We start from the raw sequence: 12,254 nt of genomic DNA on the forward strand, positions 1-12,254 counted from the left end.
CAGGAGCATCAAAGCAGGACTCCTTGGGTCCAGATGAAAACCAGGATAGAAATTTCTCTTTTAATCCTTGTTTTTTTTTTTTTTTTGTTTTTTTTTTTCTTTCCCTTCTTGATGTTTTGTTTTGTGTTTTGAGACAGTCTTGTGTGGCCTGGCCTTGAACTCATGATGTAGCTAAGGATGACCTTGAATTTCCAGTCTTTGCACTTCCATCACAAAGTGCTGGGATCACAGGCTTGCACCTTCATGCCCTGTGAGTGGAGAGCTCTAACACCTCCCAACAGGCTGTCTTCCAAAGATCCTAAGTGACAGGCGGACTCTGGTCTCTCTGGACGGAGGCATCTGTAACATAGACAAGATTTCTCCTTCCCTGCTCTTGGGTTTTTCTTAAGCACTGACTTTGTATTTCTGCATGTGTTAAAAAGCCTGACACATTGTTGCACATGGCTACATGGTTTCGGGGGAGCGTGGGTTCACAGCTTCAGTCCCCAGAGAGAAAAGCTTGGTGGCAAATGGCTGGGCTCCAGCAGGGGTTCTTGAGGTTTCTCTGCTCCCTGGGTGGGACAGGATTCTTGAGAAGCTGTGGAGCATTGACCAGACATGAAGAGGAGTCCTCATTGAAGAGGGTGGTTCCACAGGTTTCCAGTAACCAACCAGGTGTCTGCTATTTTCTTCTCACAGGTTCCTAAGGGTTTGCTGCAAATCTGAGCACCTACTTTACACTTGGCTGACTTAACTGTGACCTTAGAATTTTGCTCTTTCAGCTTGAATTAAAATTATTCTTCAGCAGGCACTTGTTCCTAATTTGTCATATTGAGCTTCACAGAATTAAAAGTCCAGTCAGAGACCCTTACGGTTGTGACACCAGAAAAATGATGCCTTGGCTCCCCGTCACTTCTGCAATCCAAAGTTATTGTTCCCAGGAGTATTCGCAGTTTGTTTTGAAGTTCTGTGTAATTAGAAATAGACCAGGTCTCTGAAGCACTCGAGTGCCACACACTACACGGATGGGAACCTCAGCCTGCTTGCCCGCCACGTGAAGGATTCTAAACTCACTCCAGGTGACAGTGAGTGTTCTTGATCTACGGTATTCTTGAAAATCCTGACAGTGGATGCGCTGTATTCTCCCCACAAGGAGTTATTAACTGTGTGAGGTGAAATGCCTAGTGTCCAGGTTTAGGCTTTCTAACACGCACACTTCAGAAACGTTCAGCTTATTTTTTATTTGCTGTCTATGTTTTGGGAACAGTCTCCACCCCACCTCCAACCCCATATGTGTGTGTGTGTGTGTGTGTGTGTGTGTGTATGTGTGTCTCCCAGGCTAGCTTCAGAGTCTCTAGCTCAGACTAGTCTCCAACTTGAGACCCCATGCTTTCACCATGACTGCTGGGATTATAGGTATGTGACACCACAGTGACAATGTATAGAAGGTCATCTGTTCCTCTGTTATAAAAAGGGTTTTTTTTTTTTTTTTTTTTTTTGGTGGTTTTTTGTTTGTTTGTTTTTTGTATTCTGGGGAAAAAGAAGTCTGAATTAATTTACAACTTATGACAACCTGGGTGTGTTCGGAACCCATCAGAAGTAAAGTCCTCAGGGGTCCTCCCCGTGCTGTGGAGAGCCCCCGCCCCCAGCACTCAGTGGTACCTGTCTCCAGCACTGTCTTTTGCTGAACTTGGAAATTAGATAAGGAAAGGCCCCCAAATTATCATCGTTTCCATAGAAACAATTGAAAGCCTCTCAATTAAAAGTGTCCCTGCAGGCCAGGGAGAGTATTCAAATGAGTTCCTCTGAGCAGCCAAGTTATCCTCAAAGTACAGCCCGAGAGGACAAAAGAGACGGGAGTCTGCCAGTACTCTAGTTAGGATCACTGTTGTTTTGCCATTCAGGGAAGAATTTTACCTTGATGTTTCATTTGTAGCATGTTTGTTGGCTTTGGCAGAGCCACTGGATAGTTGTCCTGTTATCTGCTAAGCTTTTTTGTGTTCATTTATGGGTCACGGAAATGTTTGGGAACGATCCCAGCGTTGCTCACGCTTGAACATGAGTCACAGATAAAAAGCCTTTTTTTTTTTTTTTTAAATTGATGAACTCCCAGAAGAATCCTAGGTTGGAAAGAGCCTGTGGGTCATTAAGTATTAACTTCCCGTCAATATGGGAGTCCTTCCTAGAATATAGTAACAGAGGTTGCTCACAGTATACTTTTTAAAAAAGATTTGTTTATTTTTATATGTATGAGTGTTTTGCATGCATATATGTTGGCCACATGCATGCCTGGTGCCCTCAGAGGTCAGAAGAGGGAGCTAGATTCCCTGGAACTGGAATTAGAGATGATTGTGGAGCGTCATGTGCTGAGTCCTCTGCATAAACAGCGAGTGCTCTTAACCACCAAGCCATCTCTTCAGGGCCGTCAGGCTGTACTTTAAGGAAGGCATTCAGCGTCCATTGCCAGAGGCTGCCGAGTTCCAAATGGCTATTTAGGCCAGAACTTAGCTGGATGTGGTGGCACACACACTGAAAACTGCAGCACCTAGGCAGCGGAAGCAGGAGCAGCAGGAGTTGAAGCCCACCTGGAAAACATATAGAAACATACGGGCTGGGCACAGGGTAGGGGGTCACCTTAGAGAAAGAGAAATTGAAGCAGTGTGGACAGGGAAGGAAGAAGAGGAAAAGAGATAACAAAAACTGTGATGAATCTTGTTTGATTATATGTTTTTTTCCTTTTTCATGGTAAGGGGCTGGAGAGATGGCTGAGTGGTTAAGAGCACTTGTTGCTCTTCCAGAGGACCTGTGTTCACTTCCCAGCATCAACATGGTGGCTCACAATCACTTGTAACTCCAGTTGTAGTGATCTGACTATATTCTGACTTCAGTGGGCAGTGGGTATACTTGTGGTACCACATTTGCAGGCAAAACACTCATGTATAAATCTAATTTTTAAGCTAAAATCAAGGAAAGGCAATAATTGTATACTTGTCAAGCCAGGTGAGATTTCTCTTTGGAGGTGGGCAGTGGAGACTACAAACCCAGGGCCAAGCCAGCACCAGGTGATTACCTAGAAAAGCTAATTGCAGCCACACCCTCCTGTACCCAGCACTAGGGGGCCAAGATGGCATAACCTTAGGGCTTGAAGGCCCACCAGTCTAGCTGAATCTGTGAGCCCCATGTTCAGAGAGACAGTTCTCAAACACCAAGGGGGAGCTTTGTCAACACTCTGGTCCACAAACACAGGTACACACTCATCCACACACTACCACAAATACACACACACTCAAACACACACACACACACCCACACATACAAGCATCTATTTCTTATTCCCAAGAAACATACCTTACCATCAAAGACAAAACCTTAGGCTGAAAGGTTTTTCAAGCCTATGGAAAGAAAGCAGAAAGAAAGCAGGGGTTGCTGCCCTAACATCTGACAAAATAGACCAATTAGTCGGAAGATAGAAAGTCACTCAGATTAAAAGGAAGTCACAATTTGAAACGTGTATGCACCAGACATGTGTGTATCTAGTTGCATAAAATAAACAGTTGGATGCAAAGACAGATTGACTCCAACACCATAATAGTAATCTCAGCACTCTCACCAACAGGCAGTCCAATAAAACCCAACAAAATATATGTACATTTAGAAATTAGATCTGAGGGGCTGGGAAGATGGCCCAGTAAAGAGCACTAGTTGTGCTTCCAGAAGACCTAGGTTCAATTTCCAGGACCCTCGTGGCAGCTCACAACTGTAACTCCATTTCCAGGGGATCTGATCCCCTCCTTCTGTCCTCTCTGAGTACCAGGAGTGAATGTGGAACACAGAAGACATACATTCAAACAAAACACCCATATACATCAAAATAAATTTAGAAGTTATTTTAAAAGAAGAAGAAATCAGATCTCAAACAAATACCTTTAATGATGCATGTTAGGGCCTTGGAAAAACAAGAACAAGTCAAACATAAAACCAGTAGATGGAAAGAAATAATCAAGATCAGGGCAGAAATTAATGTAATGAAACTCTAAAATTCCAAAGAATTAATGAAGCAGTTCTTTAGAAAAATAAACAAGATTTTTAGCCAAGCTAACTTTTAGCCAAGCTAACTGGAAGAAAGTTGATGCAAAGTAATAAAATTAAAAAGAAAAAGGAAGGCACTATAACAGAAACCAATGAAAACCAGAAAATCATTAGGACCTATCCTTAAAACTTTTAGAAATTGATTTCTAGACTCATACAACCTATCAAAACTAAACCAAGATTAGATAAATAACTTAGATCTATTTTTAAAAGTATTCAAGCAGCAATAATAATTGTAATAACAATTAATAACTTTGAACTAAAATAAAGACCAGGTGCAGATGGGTTTATGTTGACTCTGCCAGCCCTTTAAATAAGAATACTAGTGGTTCCCAAATTATTCCGTAACATAGAGGAGGAGGGAACACTGTCATTCAATGAAAGTCACATTATTCTGGTGCCAAAGCCCGATAAATACAGTAACAACAAAAAAGAAAGATTGATCTCCTTGGTGGACAATGAATATTCTCAACGAAGTACTTGCAAACCAAACTTAAGCACACATCAAAAAGATCATCCACCATGATCAAGTTGGCTACATTCGAGAGATGTAAGCATGGTTGTCCGTACATAAATCAGTTAAAGTGATCATTCCATGCATGGCCTCAAGGACAGACATCACACGATCATCACAATAGAGGCAGATAGGCAGAGCCCATCATCCTGTCATGATGAAAGCCCTCGAGGGGGCTGGAAAGAGGCCTCAGTGCTCTAGTGACTGTACTGCTCTTGCAGAAGAAAAGCTTAGTTCCCAGCACCCGTATCAGGCTTGCTGCCTCTAACTCCAGTTCCAGGAGAACGACATGACTGGCCTCCGTGGGTATCTGCACTCACTTGTACGCACATGCATGCACACGCACGAACGTGTGCGCATACACACAACTTAAAACAATAAAAATCAACTCAAGTGAAGTTCTTAAGGAACTCGATAGAAGGAACACAGCCCAACACAATGAAGGCTGTATGTGATAAACCTATAGCCGGCATTGTGCTCGGTGGACAAAAGCTGAATGTATTTCTACTGAAGTCGAGAAGAAGACAGGAGCATCTGTCTTCTCCATTTCAGCGTGTGGGAGTGTGTGCGCGCACACGTGTGTGGTACACCCTATGCGTGTGCAGAGGGTGAAGCTGCCTTCCTTTTCCAGGAAGCGTACCCCACTGAGCTTGCAGCTTACCCTTGCAGCTCACCTGACTACCAAACAACGGGGATCTACTTGCTCTCGTCCCCACTGCCTCCCTGGAATTAGAGTCCTGTCCCTCTACACGCGGGTTGCGTGTGCGTGAGAGAGCTTGGATCCTTACGCTTGCATAGCAGGCACTTTACTGAGCCATCTCCTCCGACTCCCCTCCCCGAAATACTTTTCTCACTCTGATTACAATACTTGGAAGTCTTAGCTAGAGCTCTGAGATAGGGAAATAAAAGAGATACAAACAGGAAATCAGTTTCCTTATCTGCAGCTGCTGTTCTCTTGCATGAGAGACTGAGAACTCCGCCAGGACACTCAGAGCTGATAATCACTTTTATTAAAGCAACGGAACACAAAAATAAATAAATAAATTCACATACAAAATTGGTAGGCCTCCTCTGTACCAATAACAAACATACTGAGAAAGTAAACATGGAAACAGCCCCATTCACAATCTGGGAGAGAAGCACCTTGGAATAAACCTAACAAGGCAGTGAAAGACCTCTATGACGGAAACTCTCTAGCCCTGAAGGAGGTTGAAAAGGCCTCCCGTGCTCACGGATTGGAAAATTTAATATTGTGAAAATGACTCGCTACTGGAAGCAGTCTACAAATTCAATTCAATACCTGTCAAAATCATCCCAACGTCGTTATTTCACAGAAAGAGGAGAAAAATTTTAAATTCATTCATATGGAAGCACAAGAGACCCCAGACAGACAAAGCAATCCTAAGCAGAAAGGAATGATTTCAAGTTGGTTCATAGCTTCTTTTGGGGACTTCAGAGCTGAAGTAACAAAACGGCGTGGCGCTGGCACGAAAATCGACACCTAGGTCAAAGAGAGTAGAGGACTTAGGGGCGAACGCATGCAACTGCAGCTGCCTGAAATGCGACAAGATTTTGGTAATCTACAATGGAGAAAAAGAGTTGGATTCTTTTTTGTTTTTGTTTTTAACAAATGATGGTGGGAAAACTGGATCTTCACATGTGGAAGAATGAGGCAAAAGTCAACTCCAGATGGATCCAAGACCTTAGCGTAAGCCCCCAAAACTCTGAAACCATTCGGGAAGACATTTCTAGGTGTTGGCGCAGGGGCGAGAGAGGTGGCTTGCCTGTGACGAGAGCTTGCTGATCTTCCAGAGGATGTAGCTTAGCGCCCAGCACCCACATTTGGCAGCTCACATGTAACCCCAGCTCAGGGGCCTCTGACAGCTCTTCTGGCCTCCTCAGACACCTGCACACAGGTGTTCACATACACACATTTAAATTTAAAAATCTTGAAAAATACATATATTGGCATCAGCAAGGACTTTCTGAATTAGACTCAGAAAGCAGTTGACAGTTGGGATTTCAGGAAGTGAAAATACTTCTGCACAGCGAAGGAAACAGAGTGAAAGAAGCAGAGTGAAGACAGAGGATTAATATCTAGAATATACAAAGAAATTAAAAAAAAAAAAGCCAAATGAACCAAACAATATGTGGGCTATTGAGTAGACTGCTATCAAAAGAGGAAATGCAGAGGGCTAATAAACATTCAGACCTGTTCAACTGGCCAGCAGAGAAATGCAGATAACAACTGCACTGAGATCCCATGTCACCCCAGTCACAATAGCAGCATCAGACAGCGGTTTGGATACGAACAAAAGAGAACCCAAATGCACCACGGGTGAGATGTGAACTATGGAAATCAATGTAGAGTTTCCTCAAAAGACAGAAAAGAAGTAGACCCACCATATGACCCAGCTGTGTGCTGCTGGAGGACCCCAACCACCACAGACAGAGACACTTGCACGTCAGTGTTTGTCACACTCCATAACTAAGTTGTGGAGCCAAGCGTCCACCAGCGTAGAAACGAATGAACAAAATGCGGCGTGTACACACAATGGCTTGCTTTCGGCGGTGAAGAAGAATGAAGTCGTTTTCAGGAAATGAATGGTGGAGATCATCATGATAAGCAAGTGAAGTTGTCCTCAGGATGACAAATTCCAGTGACTTCTCTCACTTATAGATACCAGACATTATATTTACATAAAATCATGTGTGTACAGATGAGGGGAGATTAACCATGAAAAGTGTCTAGGGCTAGAGGGATGGTGGAGAGCCAGAAAGAAGAGGGTAGCATGATTGGGGGCAGGAATTCTGTTCAAGGGATACTGTATAGTTACATACTTGCCTTATGTAACCAAATACAATTAAAAAAGAAAAAAAAACTAATGGGGCTGGGAAGAGAGCTTAGTCAGTAGGATGCTTGGTGGATGAGTGTGAGGACCTCAGCATTGCGTCCTCAGCATCCATTTAAAAAGCAGGTTGTGGTGGCTCCTGTTTGTAGTTCACGGCTGGGGAGGCAGAGACAAACGGAATCCTGGGGCCTCTTGCCCAGACAAGCTAGGCTAATTAGCGAGTCCCAAGCTCCAGTGAGAAACCCTGTCTCAAAAAGATAAATAAAATGTAAAAATAAACCAAGAGGATGGCACTTGAGGACTGTAACACCCATAGTTGTCTATGGTGGCACAGTGCACATATACACGGATACAGACACTGAAAATGTTTTTTTTTTTTTATTTAAAAAAATTATAAATTATTCACTTTACATCCGGATTGTAACTCCCTCCATCGTCTCTTCCTGGTCCCTCCCTCCCTCCCTCTTCCCGCCTATCTCCCTTCCCTATTTCCCTATTCTCTGACCCTAGCCTATCAAGTCTCATTAGGGCTACCTTGATGCTCTTCCTCTGTGGCCTGGCAAGGCTGCCCCCCGAGGGAGAGGGATCAAAAAGCAGGCCACAAGAGTTCATGAAAGAGGCAGCCCCTGCTCACTTACTAGGTGACCCACTTGGAGACTGAGCCACCTATGGGCTACATCTGAGCAAGGAGTCTAGGTCCTCTCCATGCATGCTCCTTGGTTGGTGCATCAGTCTCTGCAGGGCCACCAAGCCCAGATTTGTTGTCTCTGTTGGTTTCCTTGTGGAGCTACTGTCCCCTCCGAGTCCTTCTGTTCCCCAACTCTTTCCTACTACTCTGCCCAAGGTTGTGAGTCTCAGCATCTGCTTCCATCCCCTGCTGGATGGAGTCTTTCAGAGGACATCTATGGTAGGCTCCCATCCTGTTCCCTCTCTTTAGCCGCCTCTGGTGTCTATTCTGTTTGCCCTTCTGAATGAGAATTAAGCATCCTCCCTAGGGTCCTCTTTATTATTAGCTTCTTTAGGTCTATGGATTGAAGTATGGTCATCCTGTATTATATGTCTAATATCCCCTTATAAGTGAGTACATACCATGAGTGTCTTTCTGCTTCTGGGTTACCTCACGCAGGATGATTTTTTTTTTTCTAGTCCCATTTGCCTGCAAATTTCATGATTTCCTTGCTTTTAATAGCTGAGTAGTATTCCATTGTGTAAATGTAGCACAATTTCTGTATCCATTCTTTGGTTGAAGGACATCTAGGTTGTTTCCAGATTCTGACTATTATGAATAAAGCTGCTTTGAACATAGCTGAGCAAATGTCCTTGTTGTATGGTGGAGCATCTTTCAGGTATATGCCCAGGATATAGCTGTGTCTTGAGGTAGCACTATTCCCAATTTTCTGAGAAAGTGCCAGATTGATTTTCAAAATGGTTGTACAAGTTTGCAATCCCACCAACAATGAGGAGTGCCCCCCTTTCTCTACATCCTCACTAGCATGTGTTGTCATTTCAGTTTTTGATCTTAAGGGGCTGGAAGGATGGCTCAGTGGTTAAGAGTTTTTGATCTTAGCCATTCTGATGGGTCTAAGGTGAAATCTCAGGGTTGTTTTGATTTGCATCTCCCTGATGACTAAGGACGTTGAACATTTCTTTAAGTGTTTCTCTGCCATTTGCTATTCCTCTATTGAGAATTCTTTGTTTAGCCTGTACTTCATTTTTTAATTGGATCATTTGGTTTGTTGGAGTCTAATTTCTTGAGTTCTTTATATATTTTGGATATTAGGCCTCTGTCAGATGTAGGGTTGGTGAAGATCTTTTCCCAGTCTGTAGGCTGTCATTTTGTTGTGTTGACAGCATCTTTTGCTTTACAGAAGCTTTTCCGTTTCATGAGGTCCCATTTATTAATGTTAGAGCCTAAGCTGCTGTTCTGTTCAGGAAGTTGTCTCCTGTGCCAGTGAGTTCAAGGTTCTTACCCACTTTTTCTTCTAGTAGATTTAGTGTGTCTGGTTTTATGTTGAGATCTTTGATCTAGTTGGACTTTAGTTTAATGCAGGGTGATAAATACGGATCTATTTTCATTTTTCTACATGTAGATAGCCAGTTAGACCTGCACCATTTGTTAAAGATGCTATTATTTTTTTCATTGTATAGTTGCAATAAATTAAAAAAATGTGTTGGGCTATATAATGTTTATTATTAGCCCTAAGATTATCATGGCAGTACTTTTTAACCTGGTATCACAAATAATAAGACTCAGACACCTGTTAGATTTTATAATTGCCTTAATTATCTTGGGATGGGCAGATATTTCACCTACGCTGGCCCAGTAACCTCACCATTCATCTCTCAGCCCCCATCCAATGCCATCCATCTTAATCCTTCTCATCTGGTCTACCATTCATTGGTAATCTCATGGTACTTGCTTGTAGTCTTCATCTGGGCATTTTCATTCCATTCTTGGAGTCCTTCCTCTTGGCCTGTGTGTGTTTTTTCTCCACACTAATCCATTATGGCATCCTCCTTTCTTCTGTCTTCCTGTTTGTCTCCCATGATTTTCCTGTCCTCCAAAGCCCGGGAATCTTAGCCACACCTACCCCATTCTGCCCTGCCCAAGTATAGGCCATTTAATCAACCAATCAGGTATGTCTTAGGCAGGCTTACAAAACAAGGATAGGTGTAATCAGATCTTGAGGGCCATTCACAGATATCAGACCAACCTCCAACATATGGTTTTGGCTCCTTTGTCAAAAACCAAGAGTCTGTAGATTTGTAGGTTTCTTTCTGGGTCTTCAATTCGATTTCACTGATCTACCAGTCTGTTTCTATGCCAGTACCATGCAGTTTTTATTGCTGTTGCTCTATAGTACAGCTTGAGATCAGGGATGGAGATACCTCCTAAAGCTCTTTTATCGTACAGGAATGCTTTTAGCTATTCTGGGTTTTCTGTTTTTCCAAGTGACGTTTAGAATTGTTCTTTCAAGGTTTGTAAAGAATTGTATTGGTATTTTGATGGAAATTACACCGAATCTGTAGATAGATTTTGGTAGGATGGCCAATTTTACCATGTTAATCCTACTGATCCATGAGATGGAAGATCGCTCCATCTTCTGATACCTTCTTCAATTTCTTTCTTCAGAGACTTGAAGTTTTTTTTTTTTTTTATCATACAAGTCTTTCTCTTGCTTGGTTAAAGTTACACCAAGATACTTTTGTTTTTGTGGCTACTGTGATGGGTGTAGTTCCCCTAATTTCTTTCTCAGTCCATTTGTCTTCTGTATACAGGAAGGCTACTGATTTTTTTAAAGTTAGTTTTGTATCCAGCCACTTTGCTGAATGTGTTTATCATCTGTAAGAGTGATAAACATGGGAAACACGGACATTGGTGTTTGGGGGCCCACAGTTTGGTCTGTTTGTCACTATGCAGTCACTGCTGCCCTACTGATCAGACACAGTGAGCACTTGGCGCCACCATCTTGGATCCGTCTCCTGCAAATGCTTGCTAACTTTAAAGCTGCTGAGAAGGAATGGCAGATATCCAGGTGATATTATGGTAGTTACTTCAATCTGACCATCCCACACTATAGGCACTGATTGAAACTTTGCACTGTACCTCCAAAGGAACATGTGTGATTACTATGTATCAATTTAAATTATTTGATTAAAAAACTGTGAGAAAAAAAGAACATGTTTTTCTCTCCCCTGCAACTCTGCTTCTTTGTCTTTCAAACCAAGCAAATCAAGTCTACTTCTCCAATAGTGAACTTTTCAGATTGCAACATGTGCACTCAAAGCCTGCTTAGCACCGACAGACTGTGAGGACTTTAACACCTGTGGCACACTGAATGGCTGGCCTCCTTCCAGCCCTGGGCCTTAACACCCCTGGCTACATTCTAGTTGACTTCTCTGGCAACATTTTTTTCTCGGCAACATTTTTTTCTCTACATCATTTGTGTAAGTGCAGATTTGTTTTGGTGTTTCTGTGTTTTCAATCTGGTCCTCCCCCACCCCCCAGGGGTAAATGTACAAGTTCTAAACAAACACAAAACTGGAGCTAGCCATAGGCCTGTGCAGCCCCCTGCAGGGCGCAGCTGCCATGCCAGGTCCTGGGCACACACCCTTTCCCTCCTGTGCTTTGAAACTGCCTGGCCTTCCCTTGTGACTTTTTAAGCCCTCTGCCATTTTTGCTAAGTTAAAGCTTTATCGTTTAGTGGTGTAGCTTTTCTTCAAGCACATTCTGTTGTCTTCAAGTAGACATTCCTAAAAAGAAACTTCTCAGAAGCCCTAACGTGCTGTTCCCCAAATGTCTCAACAACTTTCAAGTGGATTGAAAGTTACAACTCCTACACTCCGGTTTGATTGGCACTGCCTGGGAAACACATGGAGGCAAGGGCGTGATCAGGAAGTGCTGACATAGACATCTGCTCTAGTTCTAAAATAACCCATGACCTTCAGCCCATCACCAAACCGCTCCAGCTTACATTTTCCTCATCCAAAACAGATCCATCAGCCCTGCGTCAGGTCAGTGGCAGGACTGTGTAAACAGATATTGAAGATCTATTTTAGATGGCATGGCAAACCATGCCACAATTGTCTGGAGGTATTTTGATTTGAGAGTTCAAAAAAATTTTAATAGGAAAATAAAATATTGATGATTCTGGATATTTCAGACTCTCAGTTCCAAAAACACTTTCACTGGTCTCCACAGACCAAATCCAAGTATGTACGTTACATTTTAGAGAAACAGTGTCATAATTTTTGGCAGGTTTTGATGTGTTTTCACACTTCAGAAAGGAGTTCTTTTAAATGGGTATTGCTTGTGGAGA

The 12,254-nt window shown here is 42.8% G+C and overlaps 1 protein-coding gene across 3 annotated transcripts in view; it reads left to right on the top strand.

Moving 5' to 3' along the window:
- Positions 1 to 12,254, top strand: part of Tspan5 (tetraspanin 5) — a 165,253-nt gene that overhangs the window by 139,080 nt on the left and 13,919 nt on the right. The window lies entirely within an intron of this gene.

This window comes from Psammomys obesus, unplaced genomic scaffold, assembly GCF_907164565.1.
Source record: "Psammomys obesus unplaced genomic scaffold, mPsaObe1.curated_primary_1811, whole genome shotgun sequence".
Lineage (NCBI taxonomy): Eukaryota > Metazoa > Chordata > Mammalia > Rodentia > Muridae > Psammomys > Psammomys obesus.